The sequence below is a fragment of the Carlito syrichta genome, unplaced genomic scaffold, assembly GCF_000164805.1.
Source record: "Carlito syrichta isolate Samal-C Ts95f unplaced genomic scaffold, Tarsius_syrichta-2.0.1 Scaffold301606, whole genome shotgun sequence".
Lineage (NCBI taxonomy): Eukaryota > Metazoa > Chordata > Mammalia > Primates > Tarsiidae > Carlito > Carlito syrichta.
The window spans coordinates 5,966-25,618 of NW_007245702.1; positions in this window are offsets into that span (position 1 = coordinate 5,966).

Genomic DNA, 19,653 nt, shown 5'->3' on the forward strand with positions numbered 1-19,653 from the left:
CGCCACTTTCATTTGTAAAGTAAATACTTAAGCTTCTATAGAATTGTTTAACTTGGCATAAATCAATCAGCTTAGGATGAAAAAGGTTTATAGAATATATCAGTCACGGATTAGGTTATTCTTTGTTATGGGATTTTAAGATTATCATATGAAAAGGGTTTAAAGGCAATCATTGATTAAGTTTTCATGGATTAAGGTTTCTGGTGGGTGGGGGATGCCCCTCCCACATCTGACTTTGTGTATAAAAGAGCCATTGTAATTCCCAATAACACACATCGCTTCTGCACTAAACTGGAGACCAGTCTCTTTCTTTCTCTCTCTCTCTCTTTCTCTCTTCTTTCCCCCAATCGCCAATGCCATCTCCACCTTTAGGGTACCCTGAACCCAGCTGGAGCTGGTCCCCGGCACTGGGCAACTTGGTGAGACCTCATCTCTATAATAAATCAAAAAATGAGCCGGGTGTGGTAGCGCATGCCTGTAGTTCCAGCTACTTGGAAGGCTGAGGTGGAAGGATCACTGGAGCCCAGCGGGTCAAGGCTGCGGTGGCCAGGAGCGGCCACTGCACTCCAGTCTGGGTGACAGAGTGAGACTCCAACTCAAAAAAAAAAAAAAGAATGCAACTGTCTTTTGCACATTTATTTTGTACCAAGACTTTGCCAAAGCCCTTTATCAGTGCAAGCTGGTTTTTGACAGATTCACTTGGATTTTCAAGGTATAGGATCCTATCATCAGCAAAGAGGGATAACTAGACTTCCTCTTTTCCTGTTTGGATACCCCCAACTCCTTCTCATGTCTAATTGCTCTAGTTAAGACTCCCAACACAATGTTGAATAAGAGAAGTGAGAGTGGGTAGCCTTGTCTTATTCCAGTTTTCAGGGGAAAAGTTTCCATTTTCTGTCCATTTGGCAATATTCTAGCTGTGGGTTTAACATAGATGATGCTTACTATTTTGTGGTATGTTCCTTCTATACCTAGATGTTTGAGGGCTCTTATCAAGAAGTGATGCTGGATTTTATCAAAAGCTTTTTCTGCATCTAATAATATAATCATATGGTTCTTGTTTTTACATCTTTTGATGTGTTTAATTACATTTATGACCTTGTGGATGTTGAACCAGCCCTGCATCCTTCTTGGTCATGGTGGATGATTTTTGTGATGTGTTTTTGAATCTGATTTGTTAGAATCTTGTTGAAGATTTTTGCATCTATGTTCATAAGGGATATTGACCTGTATTTCTCTTTTTTGTTGGATCTTTACCTGGTTTGGGTATCAGAGTGATGTTAATTTTGTAAAATGATTTGGGAGGAATTCTATATTTCTCAATTGCCTAGAATGCTTTCAGTAAGATTGGTATCAGCTTTTCCTTGAACATTTTGTAGAACTCTGCTAGAAAGTCATTTAGTTCAGAGCTTTTTTTTAAAGGTAGTTTTCTTATGACAGAGTCTATTTCCTGGGTTTTGTCTCAATGATCTATCTAGGGCTGTTAGTGGGGTATTCATGTCCCCTGCTATAATACTATTAGAGTCAATTTTTTTTTACTTTGTTTAGTAGTTGCTTTAAAAATGCCAATGCTCCTGTATTGGGTGCATATATGTTTGGGATGAATATTTTTTGTTGATGAATTGAACTTTTTATCATTATGTAGTGTCCTCTTGTATCTTTAAATTTTTGGTAGCATAAAGGTTGTTTTGTCTGCTATTAATATCGTGACTCCTGCCTTCTTTTGTGACCCATTTGCCTTCTTTTCCATTCTTTAACTTTGAGACTGTATACTTCCCTTATGGTGATATGAGTTTCCTGGATGCAGCAAATAATAGGATTATGGTTTCTTATTCAGTTTGCCATTCTGTGTCTTTTCAGTGGTGCCTTTAGTCTATTCATTTTCAGGCTGATTATTGAAATGTGATTATTTATCTCTATTTTGAGAGTCTCATAAAGTTTTTTTGTTTGTTTTACTTTTTACTTTTACCTTTGGAGTTGATGTATGTGTGTGTTTTCAAGTTTGTTGTTGTGATGTATTCTCTGTTGATTCTGTGCTGTGCTGTTTCTTGGGAAGTGTGTGATCATTCTCTTTCTTTCTTTCTTTCTTTCTTTCTTTCTTTCTTTCTTTCTTTCTTTCTTCTGTGCTAAATACCTTCTTAAGTGTCTCCTGTAGAGCTGGTCTGGAAACTGCATAATTTCTTAGGGATTGGATGTCTGGGAAGGGTTTTGATGCTCCATAACTGAGGAAGCTGAGCCTGGCTGGGTAGGAAATTCCTGGTTGAATTGTTTACCTTTGAGGACTTTTAATATTGGACTCCAGTTCCTTCTTTCTTGTAGTGTTTCTGTGTTAGGTCTGCTGCTTTTCTTATTGGTTTTCCCCAGTAGGGGAAAAAGTAGGAGAAAGTTTGACCTTTCTATCTTGCTGCCTTTAGGATTTTTTTCTTTTGCGCCTACCTTGTATAGGCAAATTACTATATGTCTAGGGATTGGTCTTCTCTTTTGATGTCTTGTAGGGTTCTCTGTATGTTTTGTGTTTGATTGGTCACACTTTGATGAGATGGGGAAAGTTTTCTTGGATAGCCTCCTGGAATACTTGCTCTAAGGTGCTCTCCATTTCCCTTTCTTCTTCTGGGATATAAATCAGGCATAGTTCAGTCTCTTGATATAATCACACATCACTTGTAGGCTTTGTTCTTTCTTTCTGAGCTTTCTTTCTTTCTTTCTTTCTTTCTTTTTTTTTTTACAGATCAGGTTAATTCCATGTTCTGGTCTTCAAGTTCTGAGATTCTTTCTTAGTTAGATTAATTCTGCTTTCCATGCTTATCATCTTGTTATTTATTTCCTTGATAACATTTTTTATTGTCAAAATCTCTTTTACAAATTCTTGTGGTGTTGCATCTTGTCTTTTTTGAGTCCTATTCACTCTTTCCATCCATTCCTGGGCCAGTCATTTGTGACTTTCATTGTTTGAGATCCAAATCTGATTTGTCTGGAGTTTTCTGTTTGTTACATTTGAAATTACCTGTGGTCCTCCACTGGTTTTTCCTCATTTGTGACAGACCTCTTGCTTTTCTCATTAGTTCCATTGGGAAAGGCTTTCACTTCTGATATTTGCTGAGCCCTCTATTCTTCCCTTTTTCAGGCTTTGTATTTGTTCTATTTTGAAACAGGACTGTGGGGAGGAAGCTTTGCCATCTCTTGTATTTTTGAAAGTTGAATAAGGTAGGTGATGGATAAGTTAGGATTAAGAAACTACTTGCAAATCACAATGTTCACTGATTATGGTATGTCTTCCCTGAGACCCACATCCTACCACCACTCTATATGGGTACACGTGTGTACCCCCAGAGTCCAAGATATAGTGACAGCAATAAGGAGAACAGAGAAAAATAGAATAAAATAAGATGGACAAGAATTTAGAAAAAAATGAGAAAAAAAAACAGAACAATGAAAGCAGGAACCAAAGCAAAAAATAATCGAACACACACACACAGACATACACACACACCCCAAAACAAACTGGAATAACAACAAAGTGAAACAAAACAAAGCAAAAACAGGAAAACTAAACACACACACATAAGCCTAGCACAAAATGAGTGGAGGAGAAAGAGAAAGACCAGGAAAAAAAAGGGGGGGGGAATACAGATTGAACCCTCACACATATATTCACACACACCTTAACCTAAAACAATAAAATAAAATAAAGCAAAAGAGAAGAACAAAAGTACAAAAATAAAACAACAACAAAAATACTGAAAGATGAACGCTCAATCCTTCACATACACATATAAACAGAAAACAAAAAACAAAAGAAGGACAAAAGAAAAAAAGGGAGCAGAGGATGATGATCAAACCCTCACATACACATTCATGCACAAGGGAAAAATATTTTTAAAATAGATGAACTAACAAACAGGCAAAAAATTTTAATTTTAATTTTTTTAATTAAAAACAAAAATCCCCTGCTCTCTTGTGGCAGTTTCTGTAATTGTTTCTCTCATGTGCTCTGCTATCTCCTGCAGAGCTTTCATCTCTTTCACTCTCTCCCAGTGTCTGGTGCAGGGAAGGAGGAGGTAGTGGGGGTAGATGGGGCTGTAGTCCAACTCTCATATGGTCAGGGAGATCCCCTCCAGTGGGGAGGTGTGGGATTGTCTCTTCCCCAGGTATGTACTTGCAAGGGGTGCCACAGCCAGGCATATCCTAGAATGGAGTTCTCTTATTACAAATGACACCCAGGTTCCACCTGGGTTTGTCCCACTCAGGTGTGCCTCAGCTGTGTGGGTCTAATGTTCAGAGGATTGATGAGGAAGAGGGGAGTTGGGTCAGCCCTGGGTATACCACTGATCTCTTTGGTGTTCTTCCTCATACTTTTCTGGCCACACCTTTTTCCCACTGGATTGGGGTGGGGGGATGGGGCGCCTGAGACTCAGTACTTGTCAGGTCCCCCTGAAGTCTGTGCTTTCAGGATATTCCCTCTGGGTCATGATCAGCGCCTGAGTAGTTAACCCACCAGTCACAGAGATTGGGTCTGTTGCTCTATGGTGAGCAAATTGGAGCACTATCCTGCCCCGTTTTCAAGACGGTGGCGGGGTGCCTCTTTCATCTTCTCCAATGGGACTCTACCTCTGGCTCCCTCCACAGCCCTTGCTGTGAGTGTCCAGTCAGACACTGCAGTGGTGAGGCAAAGCCTGGAGCTGGCAGTCTCTCCTGCTGCAGTTGTGAGGCAGTCTGTAGTCTGTAGTCTCTCCCTACTGCTTCTTCACAAGAAAACTTTTGTCTATTTTTTTAAAAATTGGGTCTCGCCTTCTGCAACCTGGGAAGTGCTAGGGACCAACCAGAACAGCTGCAGCATCCGCTGCTTCACCAGGAGGGCCCTGGCCACTTTCTCATGAGCCCCCACTTAACCAGTCTCTCCAAACATCTTCTCCCAAGGAAGGGTGCTGTTGATTTTTTTTAAAAAAAAGGGGCTCGGCTTCTGCCAATTGCTGGGGTCCAAGCTGAGCAGCTGCATCACCAGCCACTACACCAGAAGAGCAAATTTTTTTTAATGAAGCTTTAACCTTGAGCGTAAACTCACAAAATCTATAGCATAAGAGATGCCTTGCCCTTTTAAAAAAAATTGATAGATGTCTGGTTTTGGTCATTTATATTCAAAAAGTAATTTTTTGTTTAGCATTTGTTCTCATCTGCTTTAAAAGAACTTACTACAAAAGTTTTACTTTTATTTGCATAATGGTGTACAAATGGTAGAATTTAAAATTTTTCTGAATTTAGAATAGCAAAGGTCTTGAACCAGAAAAGCCCATGATTTCATTGCTAACATAATAAAGCTTTTTTAAAAACCCTTTCTTTAATTATGTAAGCTTCCTCAAACTGAGTTTACTTAATTATGATTGCATCAAACCAAAGCTAAAACATTTAGTGTGTTTAATTACCATTATAAGACACATGAGGAACAACAGAAAAACCACAAAGGTCACATGTGTTCTTAAACTGACTATGCCCATTTATCTCAAAAAACCTAATTCTGACCCATCACATAAACATTTGTCTTTTTAAAAATGTTCAATTAAATAATACTTGTAAACACTGTCAACTTTTTGTTGTCTATTTTTCCAATATCTTTCATTTCTAAATATTCTACAATTGATGTGCATTATTTTTAAATAAAAAATTATAAAATAAATAACATTAAGACTACATGATTTATCCAAGATGAATTAAAATGCAACAGATTGTTAAATATAATTAAACATCAAATTAAAATAATTTTAGAATTATAATTTATGTGAAATAAAATGAAATAGGATAATTAGAATAAAGTGAAATCTTTCAAGTGATTGCTATGTTCTCAATTTTTAAAAACAAAAACTTTCTTATTTGGGAATGTTATAAAACAACTCATTTTTAACGTGCCTGTAAACTTGGTTTTCAATATCTTCAAGATGTTTACTTTGTACATGTAAAAAATTTTAGGAAATGCTTATAGTTTTGTAAGTGGCTTATTCAAGTACTTGAAATTGTGAAAAAAAACAAATAGAGGCAAAACAAGTAATGAAATAGAGGTTTAGAAGATATTTTGCACACAAAACTAATTTATGCCCAAATAAGAAAAAAAATACTATACAACACAGGCTCTAAGTCAGACTTTTGGGTTATTTCTATTTTTTTATTATGTACATAAGTAGAAAATATTTTTGTAACTTCTTTGTAGTGCTGCTTGCATATAAATTATGAAATCTTTCTTTAAAAAGTAGAACTAAAATTTTAAAACTGAATCCATTTGAACAGACAAAACTGAAAAATATGCCAGAGACTTTAAAAATAATCTAACTATAAGTAAATTTTAACTAATTTGTTTTAGAACATGTCTTCATATTTTCTTCTTTCAGTTATAGAAATATAGTTTCATATTCACATTGCAGTATAATAGAAAACCAAAAAATGTATTAAGCACAGAGTTTAAAATATATACTTGCATAAATTGTATATTTAGAGCTAAATAAGAGTACTTTCTATCTTTTACTAGAATATAATATGAAGTATATATTATATTATTGAAGTTTTCAATATATTAAAAATACATACACGGTCAAAAATATCTCATATATAAGTATTCTTCCAATCAGAAGATAACAACCAAGCAGAAATCTAAGCTTTCAAAATCTGTAACAAAAATCACAAAGAAACATATGACATTCTTCTTTTTTTTTTTTTTTTGAGTTGGAGTCTCACTCTGTCACCCAGACTGGAGTGCAGTGGCCGCTCTTGGCCACCGCAGCCTCGACCTGCTGGGCTCTGGCGATCCTTCCGCCTCAGTCTTCCAGGTAGCCAGAATTACAGGCATGCGCTACCATGCCCAGCTGATTTTTGATTTATTGTAGAGATGAGGTCTTGCTGCCCAGGCGGGTCTCAAACCCTCGGGCTCAGGCAATCCACTCACCTCAGCCTCCCAAAGGCACGGGATTACAGGCTGAGCCACCGAGCCCAGCTGACATTCTGTAATTAATATTAAAAAAGGGTGTTAATACATTGGGTAAAGAAAAGACCTACCAAAATTTTCAAATGAATGACAAAAATTACCTTAAAAATTCATATTTTTTAAAAGTGAGTACTTTCAACTTAGACAAATGAAAGTCAAAAATAGTGTGATCAAAATCTATAAAATCAAAAAGGGAGCAGGTAAGATGACTGTTAACTGATATCCTAAACTCTGGGAAACTTTTCTTCTCCAACATCCATCCCAAGATGGAAAGAAAAAAACTTTGAGAAATTAGTTAATAAGGCATCATATAATAAATCTATTTCTCACAAATTTGGTACAGCTAAAATTTGATCAACAGATATTTAGAGGCTAAATCCTTGTGGATTATTAAGAAGAACAAGAAGTGTTTAGAGCCAAAATCTTACCTGCCTACTGATTTTTTTAAGAGAGAGAGCCTATGCAACAAACTGTCTCTTGTAACAAAAAAATCTCTCCTTTGAATAATATCTTTTTCTTTTCTAAATCAGTCTTCATCAAATGAAATGGAGACAAATGCTAGTCAATGAATAGCATTATCCAGGACAAAGGAAGGGTTTCAATTTAGAAAATATCACTTAAAATAAACATTTCAAGTATTAAATATTTTAAAGATTAGGGGTCATTTACTTGACAAGATAAATAGCTAACATGTGATTATAAAAGTCCTTACAAACCCATAGTCCCACTTCCCATCTGAAACATCTAGATTTAATAGAAAATAATATCTGCATAGTATTTATTACTGTATTCTAAAATATCTTTTTTATAATATACTAAAAATATTTTTGTGTACATCAACTTACTTTTATAATGTGCTAAAAGTGAAATCTGAGTCTGTTTACATAAATCCTCTTGGAATCTAATCTTCCAAGAAGAGTATTCCTACACAGAATATGCACTTTTACTGATCAACTGTGATGCTGACAGGCAAGGTATTATAATGTTTATTTCTATCATTTAGGGTTTTTAAATCATCCTCTGGCAGTAGGGTATAGATGCAATGCATTAAAGATCATTTTTGTTTCTGCATTATTCTCTTAACAAATGGAAGCTCCACTATTTAGAAAGTATATATTAATCGAATTTCAGTCAATATATTAACTCAGTTATGAGTTGTGTATCACTTATAATGTATTGTATTAATTATATTATCAGTTAGCACATTAACTGCCGCTTATTGAATCGCCTCTTTCTCAGTCATCTTGTTTGTAAATTTGAATTAAAAACAGATATTAAAGAGTCCTTTGAAAGAGAAAGTCGAAATTTTTAGAAATTTTTAAAAAGAATGTTTAAGAAGGAATTGACATTCACAGTTTAAGTAATTCCTTCGAGGTCATTGCGCTAGTTATGGTGGAACAGGCGATTCAACCTCAAACCTTTTTTCCCCAAAGGTTGTTTGGTTTTTACCATATTTTGCTGCCTCTCAGTGAATCCCAAGTTATTCTCCCTGTTTATATCTTGATTTAAGAAGCCTAACACCCAAGCAACATTCAAAACCCTCTGAAGGACATGCGGTTATTATTACTGTTTTTATTCAGAATACACTCTACTTATACATTTTCACGTTTTTACAGACTTTAATAGAAAGTTATTCATTCTCAACTCTTCATTAACTTATTAGTATAACAATATTTAACTTACTTTTACTATAGGAATAATTCACACGTCGTAGTTATTTCTGGTAACTCACATTGTTAATGCTACTTGTTTTATTTTATTATAAGTCCTATTAGTAGTTATGATAATAATATATACTTATATAAATGGTAAACGACAAATGCTATACACCATGGATGGAGAGAAGGGAAGAATATGATAATAGGGATGCCAGGAGAAGGTATACGACAAAGGCCTGTGTGGAGGGACAGAGGCAACAGCATTGGAAGGGAAAGGACAGAGGTCAGTGGAGCTGGCAGTTTCCATTGCAAAATGAAAATGCAATACTACTTGTCAAAAAAGTAGGTAAACTGTATCACCAATGGTACTAAAATATAAAACTTTTTCCTTCCTTTCAGTTTCTTTCTGTGTCTGTCATGATGGTCTTTCTTTGCTATGTAGAATCATTTTGCATGCACTGAATTCTCTCAATAATTCTGAAAGTTAGGTAAACTATTATTATTCCAAATTTATAGATGATGAGATTGGGGTCTTTGTCTATTGCAAACAAAAATATAAACAAAACTGACTGAAGCTTTGGTCTGATAAAGGTGTTAATCCTAACTACAACTACTGACTCCAATAGCCATTTGGTAACACTTGCTTCTTTTCAGGAAAATTATCTTTTAAATATATTTCCTCTATGTAGCACCACTTAGGACAGTTACCTTTAAGAGAATCACAGGCTATTTTATGCAAAGTCAAGGGCAGTTGGATTCAAAGAAATATGAACAGATAAAGCAAAAGTTGTATATGTATTTTTAACATAAACTTTGTACAGTTTGCTTTTTTCAGAAAGCATTCCTTAAATAATAAAGTGAGAATTTCAAAGTGGGTCTCATGAGCAAAACGAATTAGAAATCCATGCTTCACAGTGGAAAATCCTCAGTTGATCTAACTACACACTCCAATGAAACTGATTTGAGGGGGCAGCCGGTTTTGAAGTTTCCAGACGACTGTATTCAGGGCAGCATGCCAAGTACAAAATCTGTCCTAAAGTTTAGTTACTAAAGTCTAGACAATGAGATTAAAAGTATTGACAGTTACCTACTATAATTAATTAAACAATAATTAATTTATAAGATACCATTACATTTTCTGTATTCATGGTGACAAACCTTAAGTCCAATTTCCCAATCCATTGATAGAGAGCCAATTTGTTCCTTTATGAAGTATGGTTTAGAAGAATTGGAATAAAAGTGCCTCCCTATATTCAATGAATATAGTAACATGTTTGAGTAGAGAGACTTTCATAGCAACAATCATGATTCCGCTCAGATGCTTTCCTAGTTACACAGCTCTGACATAAATTTCCTTGCAGCTAAGCCACTCTAAAATCTGGATGAAACCAGAACATCATAAACAAAACTCTGGAAAGCCTATTATCACTTTGAGTTTATGTTTTTTAGTTTTTCCAATAATGATTAAGAGTGATAGTTTACCAAACACCCAGAGACAGCATGTGTTATTGTCTCATTTAATAACAATATCAAAAATTATATATTAGTATTTTCAGTGAAGATAGTAAATTTTTCTAAGTTATGACATGAAAGAGAGGAAAGGGTGACAGTCTGCAAGAAAAATCTTTGCAATCTGAGAGCCATATTGGCAAACGCAGATCCTCATTCTTTGGCCTCTGGAATTTTGTTCTGGCTGTTTCCTCTGCCTAAAAGGCTTTCCAACCAGCTTTTCCCACAAATGATTGCTTATCATTATTGAGAAATATCTTTTCAGGGAAAGTTCTTCCTTGATCTATGGTGGCTGCTCCTGTATAGCTAATCATTTTGTTTATTGTCTATAGCATATTTATCAGAAACCATGATTATGTTGTTTAATGGTTTTTGCTTGTTGAATGACTCTCTCTTGAATGAAAATTTCATAAATACTGAGACCTTTCCTTTCTTTTTTTCTCTATTGTATTTCTAGAACTGAGCATATTTCTTGATGCATAATAAATGCTTGATAAATATTTATTAAGTAATGACTAAATCCTGAAGCTACAGAAAATATCTAAGGAAACATTGTCCTTAAGGTCAAGACAGTGAGAGCTCCCACCTGAGCCATCAAAGTCATGGGTTATTCACACACAAAGTGTAACACACAAAATAAAGAGGATGATTGAACAAAAAGCTAAATTTTCTTGGGTTACCTGATTGACAAGGTTGATATTTATGGAAGTCAGTCTCCTGGAGTCTAGATAGTCAAACCGAAAATACTGGCAATTAACTACTTTGATTAATTAATTAATAATAAATGTACAGGGTACTTTTAAATTTCCTCTATCCATGATTACAAATCTTGAGCCCATTATAAGACTATCTGACCATGAAAACTGAGGTGTGCAGCCACAAAGAAGGTTTTTTACATAAGTACATATTCCCCCAAATGTAGTTTCCATGTCAGAATGGACAGCAGTTAACCCAGGAAGTGAGTAGCAAGCAGAAATCATCCTGTTCCCTGAGGACTTACTTCTGATCATATTTGGTCTCCCAATCCTAAGTCTCATGAAACCTGTTTGAGCAATTACTCATGTGGTTGAATTCAGAAGTAGTATTACCTTTAGAGAAGTGTAGTTCAGATGATAAAATAATATTATTAATATTAATCATTAATAAAGTAGAGTCTCAATCTCATGTCTGTCAAAAGGTATTGAAGGAAATACAGGTCATATCCCTCACTAATAATATGTTCTCCCTTTTTTCACCCTCCCTACACTCTCCAGAGACTCTCATTTGCCAGTTCCTCTCCCTCCTAAACACTTTCCCTACTCTGTCTTCTAGCTAGACCTTCATTGCAGTGTTTACAGATAGCATCACCCAAACCCATTACTGACAAATACAAGCTAGCCAATACAATGTCTTGTGATCAATATAATATCAACAGATTTTATCCTATCATACCTACCCACGTACAATTTTTCCTAGAAGAACAATGATGGGAGAATTTATTTTTTGTATTTTCCTCCCTAGTTATGGATAACTATTATTCATAAGAGTACTCTATCATCTTTTTTTGTGACTCCCTTTCTTAATCCATTAAAAAATTATATCTTCTCTTGGAAATAAAACATGTTTTACTTTTGTATGTTGACAGTGAAGGTGTAAATTTATACATTTGAAAAAGCAAGGCAATAATCAATGGTGGGAAAACAGTATTATTTCTACAAAATAAATTTTTAGTATTCCTCTGGTATTAGCAGTTCTTTATTACCTTATAAATTTTAAGGTATTTATTATATTTAGATACCTATCATTAGTACAAGCAAAGAGAAATCATGCACTTGTAAATATACTACTAAGTTATTTCAAAGGTCTGATCCCAAAGTTATAGTCTCTCCCAAAAGTGAGTGAAATAGCCTTAAAATGATTTTCATTTTTCATATTTTCCTTTCAAAAATGAAACTCTTTTCAAGCCAAAATATATCCCGGAGGTAGGTTTTTGTCAGAGTATAGCTGCATCATTTTTTTTATTTGAAGACTATTTTTATGGTCCAAATATCACGTTCACTCCTATAAAATATTCTGATGAATAATTCCTCAAACTACTCTCCTTGAAAACCCAGAATTGTACTATATATATGTGAGTTACATATTGAAATAATCACATGAATAAATAAATAAGATACCCAGCAGGAATTTTTTAATTAGTGGAATAAAAAATAATTGGTGAAAGAAAATGAATTTAAAACTGTGGAAATTGTTGTGTATTGGATTGTCTTTAGAAATGATGTCATTTCTACCCACCTTTCCCAATGTTCCTCTATATTACAGAAGCTGGAAGCCTGGAAGAAGCATTTCTCACAATTCCTATCACCAGGGTTCCAGATTAGAATGTACCAGCCAGAGGAACTTCCATGAGGTCTGAAGTGGCAGAAGAAAGCAAAAACCATAATATTATTTCTCCATTGGAAGAGACACAGCCACAGATAAGGGCTTCAGTAGGCGGGATATTTTATATCATTCTCGTGGCTTCCTGGCAATCACCTAGCTCAGTCTGGAAGCAACAAAGACTATGGTCAATAATTTCCTACTATTCCAGAAACTTTTCTGGAATCTAGAACACCTGAGACTAAGGGGTAATATTCTCTTTCATTCTTCCAATTCTTCCAATGATTTTAAAAACATCTAATTGCTGCATTGAATCATTTTGCTTGTTTGTTTTACAGGGGTTCTTTTGCTTCTGATCAAACTTTGGACAATATATGCTATAATTTTCTAAGATGGCATTTTATCAGCTGAAAGATGAACTAATGGAAACATATCCTTTGCTTTATGGCTTGATTAGGAAATAGAATTGTACTAAGCTTGTTATACAGTATTATGTCTTTGCCTGTTGTCTCAATCAAAGGCACTACTCAAAAATGCATTAACATTATATTTCAGGTGTTATGCCAAATAAAAAGAAAAAGGTGAAAATTCCATGACTCTTGCCCTCCAGATGTATAAAGTGTAATAGGAGAAGTGACAGAAATAAGCAGGAAAAAAAATTGACCAAAAAAAAGAACATCCTAAGTCAGCAAAAGGATGATGAGTCACTATCCTCCCGCTTTCACCCATTCATCTCTTCTCATCCCATCCTATCTTATTTGTAAATTAACTAGGCAGCAATCTCTAAAGAAATCTTGTAGTAGGGTAGCAGGTTTTTTTTTTCTCAAGGAAATGAGAAATGAGCCAACAAGGTAACAAAATAGACTGGGAGAAAGTTTAGAGGAAGGGATTCTATGAGTAGAATCCCACATCTCTTCACTGATAATCTTGCTTGGGGGAAAAGCTAGATGTGGGGATTAAAACTCTTAGACCTAAAATCTAAGAAAGTTCAAAGTTTGCCAAGTTTCAGAGATTACATTACCTGAAACTGTGGAAACTTGGATTTTAATCTAATTGCTGCTGCTATATCTGACATTTTACTTATCATTTCACCACTTCACGTCTCTGAGCCTTCAACTCATTATCAATAAAATTATGGCTTAGATTTTATTATCCTCAGAGTTCACTCCAGCTCTAATGCTCAAGCATTGGAAGAACAATCCTTCCAGACTACATGGGGTAGAGAGAGATCTTTCTGATTGTCTTTCCAGTATTTTCCAGACAATTCCAGAATTTCCCTGGGCACCTGGCAATTTCAGTCTCCTCTATGTGGAGATTTTTAAGTCCCAAAGAGAAAAATCAGTTTTCAGAATTCAAATATTCAGTATTTGAAGTGTCATTGTGTGGTCAAAAGAAATAAGAGAACAAATTATTTCTGCACATCCAGGGCAATCATCCTGATCCACTCCATTTGACTCAGGAGACAAACTCCCTCACTACTACTCACTACATTTCAAATATACAGAAATCAACAAAGGCATCTTCCCCAGCTCTCTGAGAGCTCCACCATGGGGGATAAGAATTAAGTCTATCCCCTTATTTAAAAAAATATGAACACACCCTTATCTTTAAATATACAGTCATCTAAATTTGGAGACACATTCTCATGAATATTTAAGTAATCAGTAAGTAGTAGTAATCATTCTCATTTTATAATTAAAGTAGATGGGTTTTATTTTTTATTTAGGGCAAGTTTTTTTCTTTTTTTCATCTCTGTTAGGCAATCACAGCAATTCTTGATGAGTGTGTGATTTAACTGGTAAGAAACATCTACCAAAATAAAAAGTCACTCTGCTTTGGAAAAAAAATTAGTGGTTTAAATCGGGTAATTTTTTGACTTGTATAATTAAGATGATGTCTAATTTTTAAAATTTCCATACTATGGGTTTACAAACCAATATATATAATATTAGCATACACACCTGCATGAATTTAGTTCACTATAAAATAAACATGTGGAATTGCCTTGTATTCATGAAAGAATCTCATTCCTGAATCCAAGATCACCTTCACCTTAACCACATTTCCCCTTTACTCCAGTGACTGTTCTTGGGCATGAGCACTACAAACTAAACATTTAAATAAATAAACACACTCTTCATGTACATCCATTCTTGACTGCAATAGTAAGGACAGAAAGACATACATTAATGTATTTTTATTTTAAAGAGATGTATTAGTAATGAATTTTTCTGTGCTTGGAATAGTTCTTAAAAAAACTCTGTAGGCAAAGACCTCTGAGGTAAACTCTTTTTCTTTGGAAACAGGTGACTGGTAGAAGAAACATGATGACTCTCTCCTATTCCTTGATTCTGTGCCTGCTGGCTTAACATCAAGGGGATACTTCTTCCATACTAGTATGAAGAGCATCCTTAAATATCAAGTTTCATCATTTACTTTGTCTGCTATTCAACACTTATCACACCTTATTGTACCTGTTGAATACCTGACTATTCTGCCAATATAGTGCACTCCTGGAAGGCAAAAGCCACTCCAATACATGTTCATCTCCTCAATACTAATGTGACTTTTTTCACATAGTAGTGTTCCAGAATGTAAAACTCTTCTTCATCAACACAAAGATTGCCTAAAAGTAGCTCAAAATAAACCACTCCATCTGCCACTGCTTTTTCTATGCTTCCTTGAATTTCTCAGGCAAACCATTAAAATGAAGCATTTGTCAAGTTTTTCAAGCACAGAACATAAATTATTTTTGTTAATCATTTATCTATGATTAAGTTATTGAATAGCATGGGAAATGTATGTTGGAGAGTTAAAGGACATATGGTTGAAGGGTATATTGAAATTAATACAAGTTAAAAACAATAATAAAACCATATTTCTACCTCCTCTTTTATTGGTTATGTCAAGTAATTTGTGTAAGATATGTTGTGGGGTTTGTTATTCAATTACCTTACCTATTCTTTTGGAATCATAAATTTATTTTGAATAAGAAATACAGCAACATTATTTTAAAAGTCATGGGTTTTAGAGTCCAAAATGCCTCAGAGCAATTCAACCTTAGCCACTTACATATATCTATTAAACATATACTTTCTGATCATCTTTTAGTGGCTTGGCCCTAGGATAAATATTCAATAAACAATGATCATTAGGACTTGATTTTTGTTCTCAAAAAGTCTGAAATCTAAGGGTGGCAAAAAAGGCATAAAAATATAGTGCAACCAACAATCCTCAGCTAAATAAACAAACAAATAAATAAAATAAAGCAGGAGGTATCACACTCCCAGACTTTGAACTTTATTATAAAGTTACAATAATCAAAACAGCCTGGTGCTGGTACAGGAACAGGCATAGAACAATGGAACAGGATAGAGATTCCAGAAGCAAAACCTCAATTTCTCAACCAACTCATCTTCGACAAAACCTCCACCCCCAACCATTAGGGAAAGGAGAACCTATTTAGTAAATGGTGCTGGGAAAACTGACTGACCACATGCAGAAGATTAAAACATGACTCTTATCACCAGACACAAAAATAAACTCTAAATGAATCAAATACCTAAACGTAAAACCTCAAACTATAAGAACCTCAGAAAATACAGGAGCCACCCTTATGGAAATTGGAACTGGCAACCAATTCCTGATCAAACCCCAAGTGCCCATGCCATAAGAGATAAAAGAGACAGGTGGTACCTCATCAAACTGACAAAGCCAAAGAAACCATCAAGAGAACAGTGAGACAACTCACGGACTCGGAAAAGAATTTGTCAACTATATATCTGACAAAGGCCTAACATCTAGGATCTACAAGAAACTCAAACATGCTGAAAGAAACAACATAAATAAACACCCCCATTACAAAGTGTGCAAAAGCTATTAATAGACACTTCTCAAAAGAAGACATATAAGCAGCCAACAGATACATGAAAAAATGCTCAGCCTCACTAATCATCAAAGAAATGCAAATTAAAATTACACGGAGATACCACCTAACTCCAATCAAGATGTTCATCATCAATAACTCAAAAAATAAGGGATGCTGGAAAGGATACAGGGAAAAGGGAACACTTCTACACTGTTGGTGGGAATGTAAACTCGTACAACATCTGTGGAAAACAGTGTAGTGATTCCTAAAAGATATAAAAATTGACCTTCCATATGACCCTGCAATCTCCCTTCTGAGAATATACCCAGAGGAAATCAAATCACTCTATGAAAAAGATACCTGCACACGCATGTTTGTTTCAGCGTTGCTCACAATAGCAAAAACATGGAACCTACCATGCTGCCCATTGAAAGAGGACTGGATTTTAAAAAATGTGATAATATACACAATGGAATATTACATAGCCATAAAGAAGGACAAAATTATGAACTTCTCAGCTACTTGGATGGACTTAGAGTCTATAATACTGAGTTATCTATCACAGAAACAAAGAACTGAGCATCACATGTTCTCACTCAAAAGTGGACCTTGAACAATTATCGTAATACTTTAAGAAAAGAAATGGCAGTAGTGGGAATCTTCGGGGGGAAGGGGAGGCACACCTCATTAACAAGGGCCTGCATAATGAATATTTGTATGCCTAACCTGAATTGTACCCCACATCTTTAAAATAATTTTTTTAATGCAGTGCTAAGATATGGGAAAGTATAAGAAATTGGTGAAACACAAGACTTGAGCTTAAATCTGTGAAGATTCCATGATATGATGCATGGGGTATGCTTTATAAACTAAAAGCCCTGTACAAAGATGAATCATTATAGTTCTATTCTTAGTTTAATAACATAGAACATTTTGTGTTCCCACAACTTGTGACAACTATAATTTCAATAAATGATAATCAATGACAAAAAATAAATAAAACAGGATAGAAAGTGGTAGTGATAAAAAGAATTGGGAGACAGTGCAGATATCTTCTTTTGAAAAAGAGACTATTTGCGCATCCAAATAATTCTGAACAGTATTTGCAAGGCTCTTCTACTTTTGTTGAAAGTCTGCCAAGGAAGAATTCCTCAACTTTACTACTTTATTTCAGAAGCTAAGAGTACTGAGCAAGTTTAAATATTGATAATAAATATTAATTATTGCACAACTGATTTGATTTACCTATTTTAACAACTCAATTGAAATATTTTAAGGCAATTATTGACACTAACGTTTCCACTATTCTCTTAAAGAAAAGAATTTTAACATCTTTTGGGGATACATTTATTATAAAACGCATATCAAATAACATTCTTACTGATAAAATTGCATGTAGCAATCAGGGTTCACTCAGAAAAACAGAAGCCAGTTTAGGTCATTTATGCAGGAAAAAAATGTAATAAAGTAAATTAGAGGTTTACAAAATCAGTTACAGGGCAACAAAAGTCAGGAAAAACCACCACTGATTTGCAGGAAACGAGGATGTGCAAGTTGACAGGCTACTGTCACCAGTGAGTTCAGCTGCCTGCAGCCCCAAAGTAGGTGATACACAGGAGAATGCTAGGAAGCTGCTGGCACAGTTTCACATATGCCCATCTGCTGAAGCCCATGAACCTGCCTGCAGGAGCAATCATGACTTCTGCTGCTCTTCTGTCTTCCAAATCTTCCACAAGAGCCTCTCATGGGTGGAATCTAATCCAGAACCCTGCTGGCACAGATTTGGGAAAATCTTATTACCAAGATGCCGGGAGTAAATGCAAGAGAGGGAAAATAGTGCTGAATTTCCAGCAGACCATCTGGCACACACCTCTTTAAATTCAACACTCTCACTTATTAAAAATAATTTTATCTCATATTTTTAAATATTGATAAAATTCACCCTTGCCTTCTTTCTCATCCTCTGCCACCTTTCAAAGCTTATCCACATAAATTGCTACCAACTTTTCCCTAATTCTGGACTTATTGGAAAAAAGCATAGTCAGTTTAAGAGTATATTTCCAATAAATGCACTAGAATGAAAACAATATTTAATCTGCTTTAATAGCCTGACCTCTACAAATTAATAAATGCTCAATAATTTATCCTCTCTTATAATTTTACCCAGAAAATTCTAATAAAACTTTCAATAATATTAATGTTTATTGAGGTAGTTACCATGTTTACAGCAGACATCAAATTTAATAATTTAATAGTATATGGTAGCATATATTTATTTTTAACATCCTACACAAATCATAAAAATAAAAACAATCTGATAATATACCTGGAAAAGTGATGACTTCTAAACCACTTTACTGAGATTCAAACAGAACCCTAACCTTACTAGTTGTGTCAGTTTGTCAGGTTACTTGGTTTTTTCATGCCTCAGTTTTCTCATCTGAAAACAGTGAAATGATAAATCAGTATATATACTTAGAGTTTACAGAACAATGCCTAGCTTATAGAAAACACTCGATGAATGTTACCATTCTCATACATAGATATAAATTTGCCATATCTTTCCTTTCATATAACAAGTACATAGTGAGCATCTTCTATATGCCAGACACTGTTCTATACACTGGTAATAAAACAGTATTAAAGACAAAGACTCTGCTTTCATTGTACTTCTGTTATAGTAGAAAAAATGGAAAATAAATAAACAATAAAATGATGTCAGGAATGATAAGTACTAAGAGGAAAGAATAAAACAAGGTAATGGGATTAAAAAGTGATGAGGCTGTACTTCAAATAGAATTGTCAGAAATATATTTCAGAGATGACAACATTTGACAAGAGATTTAAATGAAGTATAAAATTAAGCTATGCCAATATCTAGGAGAAGAATGTCCCAGAGTTCTGAAGCAATAGCAAGTATAAAACCACTGAAGCAAGAGTGTACTTAAGGGACAACACACTGATGACTTTGGATAGAGTGAAGTGAGTGCAAGGGAAGACATAGCAGATGAGGTCAGAAACACAGTCTGGCAGGGCCAAAGAGGCATTCAGGTACAAGAACCTGAGAAGGACTATCTCCTTAAATTTTGCATCCTATGTGCCTACCTCATCTCACTCTGGTCCCCACCTTATAGTCAGAGAAATCAGATCGATCATGAGAAACTTCCCAACCATTGTAAGACTTCTGAAGTTTATAAGAAGTCTTGAAGGATTTGAAAAGCAAAATGAAGCCAGGCTCGGTGGCTCAGCCTGTAATCCCGTGCCTTTGGGAGGCTGAGGTGAGTGGATTGCCA